The following is a 20843-nucleotide window of genomic DNA, read 5'->3' as shown; positions in this document are numbered from 1 at the left end:
GTTTAAATCTCATCTAAAAAAAAATCTCAGCTCTAGTTTAGAAAGAAAAAATACTGCTAATGATAAATATTCACCCCCAAAATGTATAGTTTCATGTATTATGTATTGAGCAATAAGTCGATATAGTGATCACTGTGACTGTTACTTCACTGCTGTAGGTAGTGACTCACATTAGGCCTGTCATGATAATTACAGCTATATCCATTTATCGTTCAATAAGGGAAGGTTTATTTGTACAACACATTTTGCACACAGAGTAATTGCTTTACAGAATAAGAAAGACATTAAAATCACAATACAACAAAACAAAATATAAATAATCATTGTAAAGTTAATATTAAAAGAGAAGAGTGTAGAGTAAAAAACTTTCAGTCATATGGACAGTTAAATCAGGACTAAAGCAGAACTAAACCAGGACTAAGACAGGACTAAACCAGGATTAAACCAGGACTAAACCAGGATTAAACCAGGACTAAGACAGGACTAATACAGGACTAAACCATGAATAAAACAGGACTAAACCAGGACTAAACCAGGACTAAACCAGGATTAAACCAGGACTAAGACAGGACTAAACCAAAATTAAACCAGGACTAAGACAGGACTAAACCAGAATTAAACCAGGACTAAGACAGAACTAAACCAGGATTAAACCAGGACTAAGACAGAACTAAACCAGAATTAAACCAGGACTAAAACAGGACTAAACCAGGATTAAAACAGGACTAAAACAGGACTAAACCAGAACTAAACCAGGACTAAAACAGGACTAAACCAAGACTAAACCAGGACTAAACAAGGACTACACCAGGACTAAACAAGGACTACACCAGGACTAAACCAGAACTAAACAAGGACTAAGACAGAACTAAACCAGGACTAAGACAGGACTAAACCAGGATTAAACCAGGACTAACTAAAACAGGACTAAACCAGAACTAAACCAGGACTAAAACAGGACTAAACCAAGACTAAACCAGGACTAAACAAGGACTACACCAGGACTAAACCAGGACTAAGCCAGGACTAAACCGGGTCTAAATAAGAACTAAACCAGGATTAAACCAGGACTAAACCAGGACTAAACCAGGACTAAACCAGGACTTAACCAGAACTAAACTAGGGCTAAACTAAGGCAAAACCAGGACTAAACCAGGACTACATCAGGACTACAGCAGGAGGTCTGCCCCTGAAGTCCTCAGAGTGTGAGATGGCTCATGTGGCTCATGTGGGAGATGTTCTTTGGTGCTCAGTATTTGTCTTGTGTATAGTTTCTTTGCAAAAGTGGAGAGATTTTTGTTATTTTTGTTGTAATACAAAAAAATCTAGCTGTTGAGGGGTTGAAAAAGTAACTTATGTGGCAAATTTTTTGGTTCATCCTGCTGCTTTATTTGTTGCAGCTTGTGTCTGTTAATGATTTTGTATATTAAAATATTTATATCTTGCTTTATTGTTATTGTGTCAGTGGCATAAAGTATTTACAATATTATAGTTTATCGAGGTATATCTCTGTGGAAATATATCGCCTTTCAAAATGTGACAGGCCTAAGTCAGATGCACCTCAAAAACTGAAGCCCGACAAAACTATTTTAAAACAGAGATAATGCATTCACTCATTTTTAGAGAGAGGAATCGCAGTAATGATAAGCCCACTTATTTTGAGTCCGTGTGCTCGCTCGCTACTAAGTGTTTTAACGTGGTACAGTCTGCCACTCTCCCACTGCTTCTTTGTCAGCAACACGGATAAGAAACACTTCACACGTTGCATGACTCTTCAAGATACCATTAGTACATGCAGACACAATTTGCCAGACCCCGAAAGAGCTCTAAAAATGATTTCCAGCTCATGCAAACAGAAGTCAGGAGTCTTATTCTGAGCGTTTATAACAGGCCATGCAGCATAACCCCCAAAAAACTAAAATATAAGGAAATTTAAGAGAATATGAGCATGTTCAGGTAATAAGAAGCTCATGTATTTCAATTAGTAAACAGCAGTGGAAGAGAAATTACAAATAAAAAAAATATCTGCTTTACTTTTACTTCACTACATTTGAGAGCAGTATCTGTACTTTCTACTCTTCTACATCTACTCTTCTTCTACTCTTTTCATATGATCTGAGGGGTTATTTTACCATGTTTTCGTAACATCCTGACTAAAGTTTTTGAGGCTACGTTTAGCTTTGACCAAAGAAAAATAAATACAGTTGTCCCTCGCCATATCGCGGTTCACCTTTCGCTGTCCCGCGGATTTTTTTCGTGTAATTTTTCATGCTTTTTTACGGCGTATGAGCGTGCATTGTGTTCTGCGTCCTGATTGGCTGTTGGACTGTAGACCATTGTCCATCAGTCTCCTCCGTGCCGTGTCTCCTGTGCAGTACAGAATGTGTTCAGACAAATTTACATAAATGTTGGATCGCAGTGTGACTCTGAAGTGCTGTATGTTTGCAATTTGTTTTCTCCTGGACAAAAACCACAATGTCGATGAAACGTTCTGCACCGACAAAGGCGCCTACGAAGGTTTGAACTTTGAGAGAGTTTAAACGAGAGAGAAATGTGAGAAAATGTTAATGCCTGTGTGAGAAAAGTGTATAAAGTGTGTGGTGAGGGGTTTTACAGCCAAAAACATATAGAATAACTGGAAAAAAATAAAGCTGATACTTCGTGAATTTCACCTATTACGGGTTATTTTTAGAACGTAACCCCCCGCGATAAACGAGGGACCGCTGTACACAAAACTCATAAGAAAAATAAAGAAATGAATTTGTATTGCTACGGATATTTAATCAATATCACGTTAACAAATGAAAAACACTTGTATATTAAGATTAAAATGTAAAAGTATTGCACGCACGTTTAAACAGGCGCTTAAATGCTTTGACTTAAGTAAATTTTTTCATGTTAGAGTAACTTTTTACCTCTGTATCTGTACTTTAACTTAAGTAACCATATTGAATACTTCATCCAGCGCTGATTAACAGTAAAGTAAATCAGTCAGAGTGATTTCGGCACCAGCGTATTTCGACCGGTTTGTTGACTTTCAAAAAGACCCCCCCAAAAATTCTTCTTTTAATTGATGCAAATCCTCTATCACCGAGCGAGGCATAGTCTATTGTCTTTTCCAGTCTGATGTCGCAGCCCAACACAGCGGAGCACTTGTCTACAGATTACCCTCTGAACTCCCCATTCTGCCTGGTGGCATCGCATGGCATGCTTACAGTAGAAACGACGGGCACAAAAGCTAAGCTGCTGGCTGCAACCACCGCTAGATCCAAGATGGCAGACTATAAATTGGTCTGAGCCTGTCAGTATTTCACGGCTTTACTTCTCCCAGAGGCTGCGTTGATGCCAAATGGTTTCATCCTCCTGCTAATCCCACTATCAAGAGAGTGAAACGAGCAGTCACATGCATCACTGTACTAAGACGATGCTAAACAATGACATATACAGTAGAAACGGGTTGGGTTTTGTCATGTTTTGTCACGTTTTGTGCCGTTTTCAAAGGGTAAGTTACACCACGTGGCGATTGTTAAGACGACATATAGGATTACGCTGCTTAAATGTACAACCCATTAGACAAATTGAACAGTTGCTACGAATTATATGGAACAAAACTTCAGACAGATTATGTTTCCGGTGGATTAAAAGTACAATAGCAGCAGTAGATGTTCAACACTGTAGTTTTGCGCAGTGACCAAGCAGGCTGTTGTGTAGTTATTGTTACTGTGGCCTTATACTGTGGCATGTTTTGACACAGTGGCCCCACACAAGCTCCCACATGCAGCTCTGGTTTTACGGGCCACCTACGGTCTTATCCTGAGCTGGCAATAGACATACTGTACTTGCATAAAAAGCATACGCAGTGGTGAGATAATAAGAACGCATCTGTCAGTGGCAGCGTCTGCGAAATATCTAAACAAATTTTGCAGTCGGGTCATTTGTTTGTGCCAAAGAAAACAGTAGGCTTACACACTGGGTCAGACAGGAGCCAAGGAAAGAAAGAAAAAAACTCTCACATTTTTGTACCGAAATGAACGTTTTCAGTCGGAAAATGGTAATCACAAAGTTTCAAAGAGGCTATTCTGTTCGCAAACTGTGCTGCATATTAGTTTGTTTTGCCATGTTTTTTTGGTACAAATTGCTTTTCACAAAAACACTTTCAAGGCTTCTTTCTGCATCTGAGAAAACGGACGCTTCCTCAGTGACAACACGCCACTGTTTGCTATAAACAGTTGATATGAAATTCTCGCCTTTTTTTTTTTTTTGTAGTTTTAACAGTTAGGATTAAGTTTGTGTCATGATTTAACTTTTTTGAAGCGAAATGATTTGGTCAGAGGAGTTGTTGACAATCAGCTTTACAAAGTGCTATGAACTAGACATATTTGTGGGTTTTATTTTCGTGTTAAATGCAACAGTTTGAGGACTTCTCCCCATTCAAAAGATATAATATTTTCCTTAATAGCTACGGCACAGGTCTGAATTTTCCATCATTCTGAAATACGTACGTGGATATCTTTCTACAGCCATATCCAAACCAAAAATACTCTAAATTCAACCCTCTATTTCTTTTTTGCAGTGCACTATGGTCCATTTAACTTTCCAAATCATCTGGAAAATCCCCGATGTCTTGGAGGTGACGGGTGAGCATCCTAAAGCCCCTCGCTGACATGACAACTGTGACCTTTCCGAGGATTTGACTCGATTCCGCACCTGAGCCACTTCAGAAGCAACTTTCATTCACGCAGCAAACAGGTGGCGCACGCCCTAAGACCTTTATCTACGTCGCGCTAGTCCTCCGAGTACATGTGCAGATTTGCAAACCCGCCACTCCAAAGTCAACCGCGTGCACGTTCCGCAGGGGAATTTCTGCCAGCGTAAAAACGGGGTGGAGTTACTATGTAAACATAAAACAAAGCACGTAGACGGGGATCTGTTACCTGCACACATGGCGGATCATAGCCACAAATCTGTAAAGGGATTGTGTTTCTCTAAGCCCGTAGTTTGCTTGGGCACCACAAGTGTGACTACAACGCGGCTAATCCGACACCCCTGCCCCTCCTCCCCAAAACAAAACTTCAGGACACACTATAATTGACACCGAAGCGCACCTATAAACAGCGCACGCCAGACTGGAAAGCACACGGTCTAAGTAAAGTGATTAGGTGCTAAACAGATTCTTATGTTCCTTCCTATTACTCACTACTACTACTACTACTTCTTCTTCTACTACTTCTATGCATCGTCATAGAGGTGGACATGAAACATAGCACTGATATCGCACTTTTCTTGGAGCTAGATTACTTGAATTGTTCTGAAATTATAATCGTAAACTCAAAACTGAAGAAAATGTAGCTAGAACAGGTAACTAAAGTCATCTCGAAGTAGTTAAATCCACTTGTCATTCACTCTAAATTTGACTAAATAGAGCAAAACTGGGAATAAGTATCTTCGTTTGAGCATGTAGAGCTGCGTTCAAGAGAAAATCGATGCGTGATGAAGCAACAAAGTTCACAAAATACCAAATCGTAACAGGCATGAGCTCACATTTTGACTTTTACCAGCATATCCCCAGCCCTACACTGCCGTTAAACAACTCTAAACTCAACTCACTGTTTTACTGCCCCTGCTACATCCTTGTACAAGTTGGTAGAGACGTACTGTAGTGTTTAAAGTCCAGCAGAGATAGTCCAGGACGATCCTTATAGTAAACCAGCAGCAGCACCTCTGACATGTCCCTCCCTGCCCGTGTCTCTGCTCCTGTCCCGGGGCAAAGGCACGCCCCCCCGGCCCGCCCCTCCACTCAAGAGTCCGCACCGGAGTGACATATGTGACCAAAGCCTCTCACTTGGCAAAGCTAAGCTCCCTCTGACAATGAGTGGAACAAAGGCTGCACTGTGGGGGTACTCAGGGCGCATTAAGGACGAGGAGGAGAGGAAGTATACAGCAGAGTCTATGAACGCTTATCTGTCTCTCTCTCTTTTTCTGTGCCGTCTTTCTACAAAACTTGCACGCCCATTTACACTACACCCGCTCACATGTTAAATGCAATGTGCAGTAGGTCCATTGAACACAGAAGGGAGGCATCTTCAGCCACAGGACCGGGGCTTTTGTGGAAGTGCACTATTAGTGGTGTGCTTTGGGGCAATCATAAATGGATGCAAAGGACGACGTTCCCGAAATAGACGGCTGTTGATGGTTTTGCTCTACTTAAGCCACCTTCATGTTACAGTCAAGGTTAAAACGTCTGCAGGACTCGGAAGATATAAAGTCTTAAGCTAGGGCTAACTTTTAGAACTGAATTACTGTGTTTTTTTGGTTAATCCAGTCAATAATATCACAAATCGACATATGCTTTTGATGCTATTCCTACACTTAAACCAACAAAATTCATGTTTCATTCACAATTAATTCAAGTACAGGTGTTTCTATTGCTCAAAAATACATCGTCTGTGTAATCTCTGAGTAGTCCAGGTGTGATCCATCGTAAAAGACAACGGAATTTTTCATTTAATTCAGAAATACATTGAAAAATTGTCTAACTGTCTCTCCACACCTGACTTTTAACAGCCCTGGTAGTGTCCCCTGTTTTTCCCCATGAAGATAGTTACATTTAATACTATACTATGGGACATTCCAGGCAAAGTAATAACATCTCCATGGAGAGGCAAAGAGGTTTCTTTTCTGCTCTCTTCCAGAAAAGAACATTCTTTTTCTGAATACTCAAATGGTCTATATTAGATTATTATAAATAATCAAAACTATAAAGCCTATGAGATCTGCTCAGGTAAAAACATTATTTTTTCAATCCAAGAACAAAAGAACAAATTATACAAAATGTCAGCAAAATACTAGTCGTTTCTTTAAGCTGAGAACTGATGTCTTAAAGGTCTTATATTACACAAAACATTACAAACATTGCATAAAATTGAGCTTTAAGCAATGTAATAGTGTTGTTATTTCCTCAAAAACACACCTGAAGTTGTGTGTTTTTGAGGAAATAACAACACTATTACCTTGCTTAAAAAACACACCTGAAGTTGTGTTTTGTGGTAGTTTTCAAGTTAACAGCTACTTTTACTTTTTTTAATTGTCAATTCCAGGGCTGAAATGATCTAAATGATTCTAGTGAAGGTGTATACGAGTTTGAAAACACGGCGAAGCACTCCCTGTTTTACCACATGATGACATCACAAAGTGGAACAGTGTGTTTTCCGTTTGAGAGAAGAACTCAGCCTAACAACATTATAACATAGATCAGGAAATAGGGCCCTGCTTCAGTAGATACAGAACGAAGAGCTGGGCGTTTGTTGATGTAACTGAAGTCTTTCATACTTAAACGTGTGAATTAAACGCCGTATTGTTGTTAATTAAACTCCTTTACTTCAGTAGCTTCAGACTAGCAGGGCTGCAGGTATAAGTGTTCGTTCTGGTTGTTTATTACCAGACATTACCTTTTATTGAGTTGTAACGGTCGTCGTGTTGTGCCGCGTGTTTTTCTGGCTGGATTGTAAACAGCACATTTACAGTTACGTACGTCTTTACTCACATTTGGCTTTTGCTCTAACTCTCCGCACTGCTGCTAAAGTTGCAGGCATCATCATTTTTTTGGTTAAGTCTGCCACGTAACCAAAAAATTATGATGTAGTGTGAAAATTCTCAAGTCGGTCAAGTGTGAAGCTGTGAGGAAGCCGCTGGAAAGTATTTTAAGCAATTCACATGGCACAAACTGACATCATGTTACACGTTGAAGTATATATCATGAGGCGTTTCTATAAGAGAAATCCCGTGTTTTTATTCTACCTTACGAATGTAGAAACACATTTTGAAGTGCGATATATTGCTGAAGTAAATATAGACGATAAAAGAGAACACTGAAACCAAACCTTGAAGCAGAAATATCCCCAAAAACGTGTTCTAAATGTACAAAATTGTTAAAGAAATATGAGCTGCAATACGTAAAAGCCAGAATGTAATAGTTGCATGGTTAGTTTGTATGCATAATGAGTCATAGAACTTCATAATGCAACTTTCTACAGTTCAAATTCTATCTTTAGTGCAGAAAAAATAAGCAAAAATGTCAAATTAGTACATAGAAATAGTCCTCACAATGGTAAAAATGGTAAATGGTTACGTTTTTATACAGTTTTTCCACTCAAAGCGCTTTCCATTCAAACACCACTTTACGCAAACACCTGGGACAAAGTGGGTTAAGTGTTTTGCCCAAGAACACAACAACAAAAGTCATCTGTGGGAGCTGAAATCACACCGCCAACCTCTGAGTCAGTGGATTTCAGCGCTCAATCAATGATGTACCGGTGTACGTTGAGAAGAGCGGGATTCAAACCACCAACCTTCAGATCAGTGGACAAACGCTATTGTTCCATTTGTCATGTATTGAACGATAAGTCGATGTCGCATTTATCGTGACAGGATTCATAGAAATAATAGTTGAACCCTATTTTGAACCTTAAATCCTTCAGAGATACGTCTTATGTCTCACTCTGATGATGAACCGTGACACTAAAACAACTCTCTGGGAAAAGATGATCCCATTTTTCACCCAATGTCTCTGATTGGATCAAATTACCTGTCCCTCCAATGCTTCCTTCCATCCAATAAAATACCTTTGAAAATGAGTTTAGGGAAAGCCCAATGACAGAACTCAACTCTCGTTTTCATGTGCGTTCAAATACAGAGCAATATAAATAAAACTAGTAAGTACATAAGTCCATTTAAAACATTAATAATCTGGTGATAGACATTGATAATCAAACCTGCTCCTGTTTTTAAAGTGCATTAGTGGCACCGATGTATCCAGTTTTGCATGTCCTTGAAATATATTCTATTTTTGAGAAGCAAAACAGCCAAAAGCCCTTTTTTCCATTTCAGTTCTAGTGCAGCCAGTGTTTAGACATAGATAATTTCAAGATCTGGTATTAAAAGTTCCCGTATCAATGTTCAAAAAGCAAGTGAGATATTGAGTCAGTCTGTCGTCGTAGTGCTGAATAAATACATTTTATACAGTGTTGTTCTTCTGACACAGCAATGGCCAACCTACTTTTTCATAGAGTGAACAGAGATGTTTTTTTTACTGTATTTTCCAGACTATAAGTTGCTCTGGAGTATAAGTCGCACCAGCCGAAAATACATAATAATGAAGAAAAAACATATATAAGTCACACTGGACTATAAGTCGCAGTTTTTGGTTGAAATTTATTCTACAAAATCCAACACCAAGAACAGACACTTAATCTTTAAAGGTAAGTTATAATAATAGCAATAAAATAGAGAACAACAGGCCGAATATCAGTACAGCACAATAACATCACACAGACAACAAACTGTCTGGTATTTTTATGTAAGATATTAACAGTTAATCAGATATGCTACGCTAATGTCACATATGCGGCTTGTCCACAAACACAAGAGTTGTTTTCACTGATGTTTACTGTGGTCTTACTTCTTCATCACAGTTAACAACGTAGAACGAGCAAACACATCAAATATAACATAAGCTCTGCCTCATATCACATAAACACACAAAACTGCACATGAACGCACGGAAAATATACACACCACTTTGGCCTGCTAGTAAACAAACCCCTGAACTGAAAATTTAATATTTTACTTCTCAGTTGTTTCTTAAATAGTGCTCTGTCGGGTAAAACTTCACATTAGTGTAAAAGGCTGAACTGGAAAACAGGAAGTAGTTTTCACGACCTTAAACTAGACTTATGATAATTTTTCATTTGGAACAATACTGTAAATGTTTAATCGATCACCTTTATGGTCTTATAAATGAAGGGGAAATTAAATATAAAACAGATAAAAGAAAATGAGTCCAGTACATTTTCTTACAGGTATTACAAACACACCAGCAAGTGAACTGTAACATGTATAATCAACTGTTACATAACACATACATAAACACGTACATGAAGCATAGACAGAACTGAACACGTGTCTGGTGTGTTAACGTAAGATATTAACAGTTAATCAGATAAATAAAGCAGAAAAAACAAGCTGCAAATCACTAAACTCCACTCCGGAGGTAGATGGCTGTCATACCAGTACACAAGCCTAGAGCGCCCTCACATGGTTGTCAGTGTGAAATGATATATTTTAATAACATCACATATAAATTGCATCTGAGTATAAGTCGCACCCACGGACAAACTATGAAAAAAGTGTGAGTTATAGTTCGTAAAATACAGTATATCTCCATAAACCAGTACAGAAACTTTGTACGGGAGGAAAGTAAAGATGTTTGTTGTACATTACGATGATACCTTCACTCAACGGCGTTATACGTAGTTACTGCATTGTGTATTCACTCAGATTAACTTCAAAATGATTGCTTTTTTCCTTATTTCCCATGTTGCTTTCCAATCCTATTACGACTTGCTGTTTTAACGTACGACACTTTGCTCCGGTCCTTAAACTCTCCGCCATAAACGAGTCTATTTCAATCCACACACTGAGCTGAAGCACAATTATCGTCACTATGCATTGCCTATGTTTAGTCTAAACTCAAAGCATGGCTCACCCTGTACGTGACCTCCTGCCCAGACTGTCAGCAGCGGATAAATGTCAACTGAAGACAAAAGCTGTAGCAAGAACGAACATGCAAACTATGGTCTGTGTAAATAGTATACAGGAGGTCACATGATCAGCGCCGAGACAAGCCTCGTTTAAGGACTCGCTATGTAAAACAGAGGAGTAAGTACGCTCCTGATACTCTCGTTAGCGCCGAGTGATTAAGAGAATTTGAATCAAGATTGACGCTTAGACATGGATTGTGTAGTTTGAAGAAGACATGGACGATATGGAAATCTGGTGTTGTGATTATCATGGCCAAAATAACTGCGATTAACGATAATATCACAATAATTATTTAAGTTGACAGTTTAAAAATGTTATGGATATGAAGTATTATCATTTAAATACTATGAACAGGTTCTGTATTTGAAAAACTTCTATAGAATTGTACGTTATCAGTGAAAACAACAATGATCAAACTCAATTTCACCGAGGGCCACATCAGCAAAATGGTTGTCCTCAAATTTGCAGAGATGTAAAAAATATGACTGTAACTGTGTATCTCCTGATAAACTGACATTTTAAGACAGTCATACATTTTAATTTACCTTGTCGTGGGCCATTTAAAATGACGTGGCGGGCCGGATTTGGCCCCCAGGCCTAGAGTTTGACACATGTGATCTTGAACAAAGTCTGCAGCCTTTAACAGCAAAAAAGACACATTAGCCCATTTCAAAACAAATGAGAGTCAGAAAAAGTCATGTTTTTGCAGGTAATGAGACAAAGTAATTAAATATAATAGAAATAAATATGCTACAAATACAAACTTAATAAATAAAATATACCCCAAAAATTGTTTTCCTAAATTATTTATTATTATTATTTTTTAAAACAATCTAAGTGCAAAAAACTGGTGGTTTTAAAGAGCCGCATTGGTGAGTTTAAAGAGCCGCACTGGTGAGTTTAAAGAGCCGCACTGGTGAGTTTAAAGAGCCGCACTGGTGAGTTTAAAGAGCCGCACTGGTGGTTTTAAAGAGCCGCAGACTCTTTAGGGAGTGATTGATCTAGAAGAAAACATCACAGAGAATTTGTTTTTGTTTTTCTCCACATTCTGGAGATATAAAGGGGATTATCATGATTATATAAAATGTCCCACGAACGTTTATCGTCGACCCTTTTTATCACAATAAACGATATTATTGTTTATTGTCCCATCCTTGGTTTGGAGTAAAATTTGGAGTTTGGTGCAACATGAGGATTTAAAGTCAGTCCATGAAATAACTAATTAAAATGTAAATAAATTAACAATTTTATATTAACTAAAGAAAATCCATTTGAAAATCAAGATTGAGAGGTTCATGAATTACAATTATGAAATTTGGCCAAAAAATACATATATAATCCTCATCTAAAGTACTTTACACGGTGGATTAGCCGGGGTTAGATCAGCTTAAGCATTACAGTCTGTGGTAATGTCAGTTTACTTCGTTGTGGTTTGCGGTTATCGTATTTGTTGCAGCGATAAGAGCAGTGGTGGAATGTAACCGTAGAATTTTAGGTATCTGTACTTTACTTAAGTACATTTCACAGTATATACTTTTCACTTTTACTTCATTACATTTGAGAGCAGTATCTGTACTTTCTAGTCAACTACATTTTTGAACTGGACTGAAAAGTAAAAAGTACTTTTCATATGATTTGAGGGATTATTTTCCCCATGTTCGTGGAAACATTTTGACAAAAATTCAAAAAGTTCAAGCTTCGTCTTTGAGCAAAACAAAAATAAATCCACAAAATTCATAAGAAAAATGAAGAAACTGATTTGTATTGATACTTCTGACCAAAATATGTATGATAATAAACAACATTTGTGTGAAATACTTGTACTTTTTACTCTTAAAGTACATTTTTAAAAGGGTACTTAAATACGTTTACTTAAGTAGATTTATTCATGTGATATTTTTACTTTTACTTAAAAAAAATGAGCACTTCACCCCCCCTATATCTAAGGTAAGGGGTTTTGTCCTAGAAGATAAGATAGACAATTTACTGAATGTCTCTCCCTACTCTTCACCCATAATTCATAGTGAGAACACTTCAGAGAATATATATAAAAAAACAAAGCTGTCTGTAGCACGTGTAACTTTTTATTTACACGTTAGGATTGTAAAATATGTACATGATACATCTGTGGTTTACAGTAAATACGCAAGTAATCCTACCCTGAACTACAGTAGTACTACTTCACCTCCAGCTAAATACTTCAAATCTCTAATGACTCATAGGACTTTCTGTTACATTAGCCTTAAATTACAGACGAATCCGTGACAGCAGGTATGTGAGAAGTCCTCTGTGTAGTTCAGCCCCTTTATGACTAACCCAGATGCCCTTCCCCATGCCTTTGTCCTGAATAATGTATAATAACAGTTTCCCCTGTGGTGTTCTTATAATGACAAGTCTTTTTTAGCCCCAAGCTTCACCCACACACTGCTAATTACTACATGCTTTCCAAAGAGACCAGGCTAAACACAGACAGGGGCATCTTATGACTGAGGTGAATACATGTAAATATATGTGATGGGGCGTAATTAGTATAATCAAAAACGCTTCGGACAGTACACGGGCACACCTGACGCCGGAAATGTGGCAACAGAAGGCATTATATGTGTATACAACGGAAAAAAACAACCCGCACACCTGACAGTATGATGCAGTAAGGCTAGTTATCGTTAAGATTTTGCCGATACGATACACAGGCTGCGATACAATACATATTTCAATACAGGCTTTCGTGACACTTAATGATTAATTTTTCCCATTTTCACAAAAAAATAAACATTAAAAGTCTGCATAAACAAGCTTCTTTCCTCTAAACAAGTCATAAAAATGTAGCGCTGTGACAGAATAATTTGGTAAATATGCAAAAATATATATATATCGATACAGCAGCCACCGATATTGATACTGTATCATTAAATTAAACAATATGATATATAGATATTTTAATATTTTTGCACACACCTGACTATGCCCTAAGGCTGGGTATCGTTAAGATTTTGCCCTTGCGATACATACCTCGATACACAGGACGTGATACGATGCATATTGCAATATATAGGCCACGATACGATACATATCTCAATATATAGGCCACGATACATATCTCAATATATAAGCCACAATACGATACATATCTCAATATATAGGCCACAATACGATACATATCTCAATATATAGGCCACAATACGATACATATCTCAATATATAGGCTGCGATACGATACATATCTCAATATATAGGCCACAATACGATACATATCTCAAAATATAGGCCACGATACATATCTCAATATATAAGCCACAATACGATGCATATCTCAATATATAGGCCACAATACGATACATATCTCAATATATAGGCCACAATATGATACATATCTCAATATATAGGCTGCGATACGATACATCTCAATATATAGGCCATGATATGATGCATATCTCAATATATAGGCAACAATACGATACGTATCTCAGTATATAGGCCGCGACACGATACATATCTCAGTATATAGGCCGCGACACGATACATATCTCAATACAGTACTTTTTTGATTCAGTGAAAAATAAAGGCTTTTGTGACCCTTAATGATCAACCCCATTTTCACAAAAAACAAACATTAACTGTGCATTTATCTTCCGTTTACTGAAGATGAATGAACATAACCACGTGCGTTTTGTTTAGCTCATTTTGCTAACTAGAAGAACACATCAGACTGTTCTATTGGTCAATATTACTCATCCACAGTTTATACGAGCTCCACATTTACATTTACATAAGGACATCTGCAGTTTAATGGATCTGAAGGATCACAAAATATAATCGACTAAACATGACTGCGATACTAAAAGTCTTTGTTAAACCACTGTCTGCGCAAAGTTAATATGAAATACACCTGTTTTTATCATCAAAACTGAATCAAATGTTAAATGTTCTGCATAAATACGTTTCTTTCCTCTAAACAAGCCACACAAATGTAGCGCTGTGATAGAATAATTTCGTAAAATATGCAAAAAAAATATATCGATACAGCAGCCCACGATATCAATACTGTATCATTAAATTAAACAAAACGACATATTGATATTTTGATATTTTTGCACACACCTGACTATGCAGTATAGGCAGTAGAATTATGGAGATATAATTTACATGCAGACTTTAGCTTCAACTTTGAAAAACCTTTAGATTCACTCTTTGACTCAGCCCTTCGTTTCATAACAGGTGATGAATTTAAATCCATCGCTGTTCACTCGAAAAAGTAGGTTCGCCGTCGCTATCTGCCAGAAGAGAACACTGTATAAAATGTATTTATAAGGCACTACTTGCTTGTTATACTTTGATACGGGAACTTTTAATACAAGATCACACGATTGTTTAAGTCTAAGAGCTAGCGGCGCCAGGACTGAGATGAGAAAAAGCGCTTTTGGCTGTTTTGTATCCCAAAAACGTAATACATTTCAAGGACAATTTGTAGGTGCTGAAACGCTGTACTTTAGGCAGACTTGAAGACAGTACTGACAGGGTAGACAGCTGTAAATATCTAGCGTGCTGAGGTACAGGAAGCTACAGGACTAATTTTACTACAGGGCAAATACTACAACTTTAAATGGTTAAAGCAAATACCAGCTGGGTCGTTTTTATTTACAAGTGACAATGACAAGAGGGCTCACTCACGTTCACTTTCTTACTTCTATTTCTAAACATATATACAGTATTTTTTGGAGTATAAGTCGCACCAGCTAAAAAGTGCATATAATGAAGGAAAAAAAACAGATATTTCACATATAAGTCGCATCTGAATATAAGTCGCACCCCCAATTATGAAAAAAGTGCGGCTTATAGTCCAGAAAATATGGTAATTAATATCTACATGATGATCTTTGCCGGTGCCTTTTATAATATGCAAATGAAAGCGTGGCGTTATAGTGGGTAGTGGCGAGCAAAAAGTCGCCGGTTCGACTCCCGTGCCAACCTTAGCCTGTCAGTGTTGAGTTTCATGAGTTCAGATGGAGCACAGGGGCTAATATAACTTCAGGGGTGATTCACCGTGTTTGAAAGAAATAACAATCATGTCATTACTTGTTACAGAGTTAATTTGCAATATTAAATTTATGGCTTAAAGTTCCATTAAATCAGAACAGTGACGCCTTGTTGAGTGAATGACTGACTGGAAAAATGTAAATAAAAATCACTATGGTTTAAGTGTTTTTACAGAGAGGGTTTTGCTAGTTTTTGTGGGGTTTTTTCTTCACACAGATAGATCTAATACAGGAGTGTCCAAACTTTTGTCATTAAGGGCCACAAATAAAAACACAGACAAAGCTGAGGGCCGATTGAGGGACATGGACTGGTCACCAACACAGTGAATACTTCAAATCTGTGTTATTATTACAAGTTAGACTGAACCACTAGATCTATATTCATGCTTAGATCCTCAATGAGACACATTAAATATTTGATATGGGCTTGTTAAAGTAGATTTTCAGAAATGTACAGTAAAAAGTGCTGTTCAAAGTAAATATGGGCCAAGAAAAATTGGTCTGAGGGCCGCATTTGGCCCCTGGGCCGCAGTTTGGGCATGCCTGATTTAATAGTTACAAAGATATTTCCCATTAATCCAAGACGAAACATCACAGAAATGCACTTTGAACTTGACCTCAACCTCAATTATAAATTATGGACAAATTAAAATGTTGCTATGTCACATGAACTTAACCAATTCAACAAAACCAACTTAACGCAAAAACTCATATATATTTCGAAGTTTCCTTTACTCAGATGTTTACCGAAGCGAACAACTACAACAACTACAACTATAACTATCACAACTATAACAGCTATAAGTCAGTATTTGGACAAAATGGAAATAATAAAACCTCAAGTCTCCTTACCTTAGAGTTTCATGCTGTCATTAGTCTCCAAAGCCGCTCATCTCTATCACCTCCACCAAACTAATAATCATGTGTGCTGCCAGTTCACACTACAAAAACATGCAGCTCTACACCTGACAGCCACTTCAAACGACGTCAACATCAAACCTGCGCAGCCAGTCTTATGTAAAAGGGGAAGGCTTTCCTCTGAATTACACTGTGTACGTGCTCAACTGGTTTAAACGCCAAGAGAGGAGTAGGACTACACAGCGGCCAATGAAATTCCCTTTAAGAAAATCCACGCTGACATGTTAACAAGCAACGCCACCTTATAGCACCGGCCCGTTCCAAAACACATGTCCCGTTTGTGGAGGTGTGTCGCTCTCTTAAGGGCTCTTCAATGCGGTTTAAGTGGCTGCTTTTTCTGTCACCGAAGTGTTTTGTGGAATTACAAGACATGGTTGGCTGGCACTGTAAACTGTAGCCGGCCTGGCACGCAAGCCGCTGGCACACCATAGTAATTTTGGATTCCACTGAACCAAAGCATAGCCAAAACAAGGACTACCGTTAGTTGAATTGACAGAAATATAAATTGGATTAAGATTATTTGGACACTCCTCAATATGACTCAAAGCCAGAACTATTACGTTAGGCAGTGTTGAATTTTGTCTGTTGGGTAAAGGAGCAGATTTTTTCAGCGTTTCTCATTTCCAAATTGTATATATAAAGCATATAACATATATAATAACTGTAAAATGTACAATAAAAATATAAAAATACAAAAAAAATACAAAATAAAGATGACTACTTCGCGGACTTCGATTTTTGCGGATTATTTTTAGAACGTAACGAGGGACCGCTGTACTGTAAATAAAAATGCTAGCTTTTAGAAATACTGTCAGTGCAGAATGTTTCATCGACACTGTGGGTTTTGTTGAGGAGAAAACTTGCAAACAGAAATATAAATTGGATTAAGATTATTTGGACACTCTTCAATTTGACTCAAGGCCAGAGCCATTACGTGAGCCAGTGTTGAATTTTTCAGTAAAGGCGCTGATTTTTTCAAAGTTTCTAATTTCCAAATTGCTGTCAGCATCAAATTATAAAGTGTTTTAATGTCTGATCATAAGGAAGTGTGTATTAGCATGCTAGTTGTTGTTGTTAGTTTTACCGTAACAGCAAACTCTGATATACAGCCGTCCCTCGTTTATCGTGGGAGTTACGTTCTAAAACATAAATCCGCGAAGTATCAGCTTTATTTTTTACAGTTATTCTCCATGTTTTTGGCTGTAAAACCCCTCACCACACACTTTATACACTTTTCTCACACAGGCGTTAACATTTTCTCACATTTCTCTCTCGTTTAAACTCTCTCAAAGTTCAAACCTTCGTAGGCGTCTTTGTCGGTGCAGAACGTTTCATCGACATCGTGGGCTTTGTCGGGGAGAAAACAAATTGCAAACGTACAGCACTTCAGAGTCACACTGCGATCCAACGTTTACGTAAATTTGTCTGAACACATTCTGTACTGGACAGGAGACACGGCACGGAGGAGACTGATGGACAATGGTCTACAGTCCAACAGCCAATCAGGAAAATCCACAAAACAGCGAGATCGTGAAAGCTGAACCGCGATATAGCGAGGGACAACTGTATTATAATTAAAAATGGAGAAAAAAGGCTCTTTATTTAATGCATCCTTGTGGTCTTATAGTTCTGAAGACCTATTTTAAGACAACCATTTTGTCCTGTTTTGTCCTATGTAGTTTTGATTCTAGTTTCAGTATCAGTATCGTTTAGCATTTGAGTATACACTGAGTATATACTTTAGGAAAAAAAACAAACAGTAGAAATGTCTTTTTTTCATGTCTAGACTGTTAAATAAACACATACTCATTCTTTCTCCCCTCTCCTCTTGTCCAAAAATGTAAAACTAATAATTCAAGTTGATGATATTTTGATCTTTATCACTGTCAGTATTAACAAACCACAGGAATACTAGAAATGTAAACTCTTTTTCTGATCCCTGGACATGATTCATGGTAGAAATAACAGCATTTTTACTTAAAACAGTGAACTTACACTATGCTTGTTAATCCAAAAAACAGAAACAGCAACTTCACACAACAGCCAAGCCTGACAGCCCTTTATTCTGAGTGAAAACAAAACACAATTTGTATTTATTTTGCAAAAACTACAACATTTTTTTACAGAGACGCCCTGCCCAGTAACACCTTTTTCCTCAAATCTAGCGCAATTTCATTCACAGAAAACAATTAGATCTTTTTTGTGGTTTTTAGAGTTCCACCCTTTTGTTTACAAGCCTTAAAAGTGCCACACAGTACGTGCCATTTAGGCTAATTAGGTCTAAGGCAGAGGCGTGAAAAAATGCGACAGGGTTGGATTCACTGCTGTAATCGGAGAGAGACAGAGAGGAGGCAAAGCGTCACAGCCGACTACCTCCATTTACCCACACTGGCCCGGGACGTCCAGCTCTCAAACCCCTCCCACAAATCCAACATGACAGAAGGCTAATCGCTGGACCGTGGCTGGACACTCACCACTACTACTACTACACTACTGCACCCCGCGCTCCGGACTAAGCTGCTAATGACTTGATGGGATAATCCTGGAGATCTAAAGTGGTATTAAAATGGGCTGTCCCAGAGTAATAGTAGTAGTAGTCGTAGTAGTAACATTAGCAAATTGAATGAGAAGCACTTTTTTTTATCGGTAAAGCAGGTGAAGTAACTAATGGAAGGTTTCCCTGATATTTGTACTGTACAACTGCACAATTCACTATGGCACTCACAATGATACACGTGTACAGTCATTAGTCAAGTGTATGTTTTTTGTTGTTTTACTAAGTATTACTACTACATAGTCATAGTAGTAGTGACGGTGGTAGTAGCAGCGGTTGTAGTAGTGGTAGTGGTGTTGGTAGTAGTGGTCACTGTGGTGGTAGTAGTAGTGGAGGTGGAGGCAGTAATAGTAGTAATGGTTGTGGTGATAGTAGTAGTACTGTATTAGCAGTAGTAGCAGTAGTAGCAGTAGTAGCGGTGGTGCTGGTGGTGGCAGTAGTAGTAGTAGTAATAGCATTGGTGGTAATAGCAGAAGGAGTAGTAGTGGTTGTGGTAGTAGAAGTGGTGGTAGCAGTAGTAATAGCACTAGCAGTGGTAGTAGTGGTAGTAGTAGCAGTCATCGTAGTAGCTGAGGTGGTGGTGGTGGTAATAGTAGTGGTAGTAGTAGTAGTGTTAGTGGTAGTGTTAGCAGTAGTAATAGCAGTATTAGTATCAGTAGTGGTAGTAGTAGTGGTGGTGGTAATAGTAGCAGGAGTTGTAGTAATAGTAGTAGTGGTGGTGGTGGTAGCCGCAGTAGTAGTGGTGGCAATAGTAGTAGTAGTGTTAGTAGTGGTTGTGGTAGTAGAAGTGGTGGTGATAGCTGTCGTAATAGCTGTATTAGTATCAGTAGTAGTAATAGAAGTAGTAGTGGTGGTAGTAATGGTAGTATTGGTGGTGGTAGTAGTAGTAGTAGTAGTAGTAGTAGTAGTAGTAGCAGTAGTAGCAGTAGTAGCAGTAGTAGCAGTAGTAGCAGTAGCAGAGACCTAAACATTCAGCTGTTTCTATCTCTTTCCGTCATCACTGTAGATAATATTCATAACATAATATTTATACAGTTTCCCCTGTGTTTTTTGTCTTATGTAACTCCTTTATTCTCCTTTAAATGACACGAGTGGGCACATTGTTCAAACTGTGGAACGCTGAGCTAAAATATTATTAGACATGACCATTTACTCTTAAAATGTGAATTCTCTGCATGAAAAATGGCCTCATACCTTCCATCATTTTTAATAGAAACATATCGAATTTTAACAGTAAATAATTAGATTTAACTTGTACTAACTACCAACTTTTATTTCTATACGTCCGGTCTGGTCAAATTTATATTTTTAGGTAGTTGTTAAAGAAATGTATTGTACTGCACAGACAACTGAGTGGATTTTCCCTGCACTATTCTCTTTTAAAATGTGTTTTATAGTGATTATTTCAGTTTTTTTATGTTGTTTTATTTGTTTGTATTGCATTTTCAGTGTCTCCATCTTGTACAGCAGCAGAATCCCTTTGTTTAGAAATCCTTCTCTACAAAAATAACGCTCCTTGTTTCACTGATTTGATATTTTTATAGTGGTTTGAACAAAAACACACGACTCTGACTGAATCAACCATTTATTTTTTCCATTATTAGGAATTCTATTATTTTGGGGCAATTCATCTTTTTGAGAATTATAAAAAAAAACAGCTTCATGTTGTTCGAAAATGAACCAAAATCTCCACGGAAGCATCATTTCATCTGCAGCTCGTCTGCTCTCGGGCCATG

At 37.8% G+C, this 20843-nt stretch overlaps 1 protein-coding gene across 6 annotated transcripts in view; it reads right to left on the bottom strand.

Annotated features, from left to right (window-relative positions):
* The window catches only part of LOC117373050 (neural cell adhesion molecule L1-like protein), a 94952-nt gene extending 78304 nt beyond the window's left edge, over positions 1-16648 (bottom strand). For 3 of the 6 annotated variants that reach the window (XM_055223164.1, XM_055223167.1, XM_055223168.1), the window contains exon 1: positions 5608-5726. The gene's annotated coding sequence lies outside the window, so the exon portion shown is untranslated. Of the gene's footprint in view, positions 1-5607; positions 5727-16487 lie in introns of those variants that run through there. The other 3 variants (XM_055223163.1, XM_055223166.1, XM_055223165.1) reach the window with 3 other exon arrangements.
* Between the last annotated feature and the right edge of the window lie 4195 nt (positions 16649-20843).

Source organism: Periophthalmus magnuspinnatus, chromosome 7 (assembly GCF_009829125.3).
Source record: "Periophthalmus magnuspinnatus isolate fPerMag1 chromosome 7, fPerMag1.2.pri, whole genome shotgun sequence".
Classification (NCBI taxonomy): Eukaryota; Metazoa; Chordata; class Actinopteri; order Gobiiformes; family Gobiidae; genus Periophthalmus; species Periophthalmus magnuspinnatus.
The sequence above is the reverse complement of the archived record's forward strand: the minus strand, read 5'-3'. Positions and strand labels throughout refer to the sequence as shown.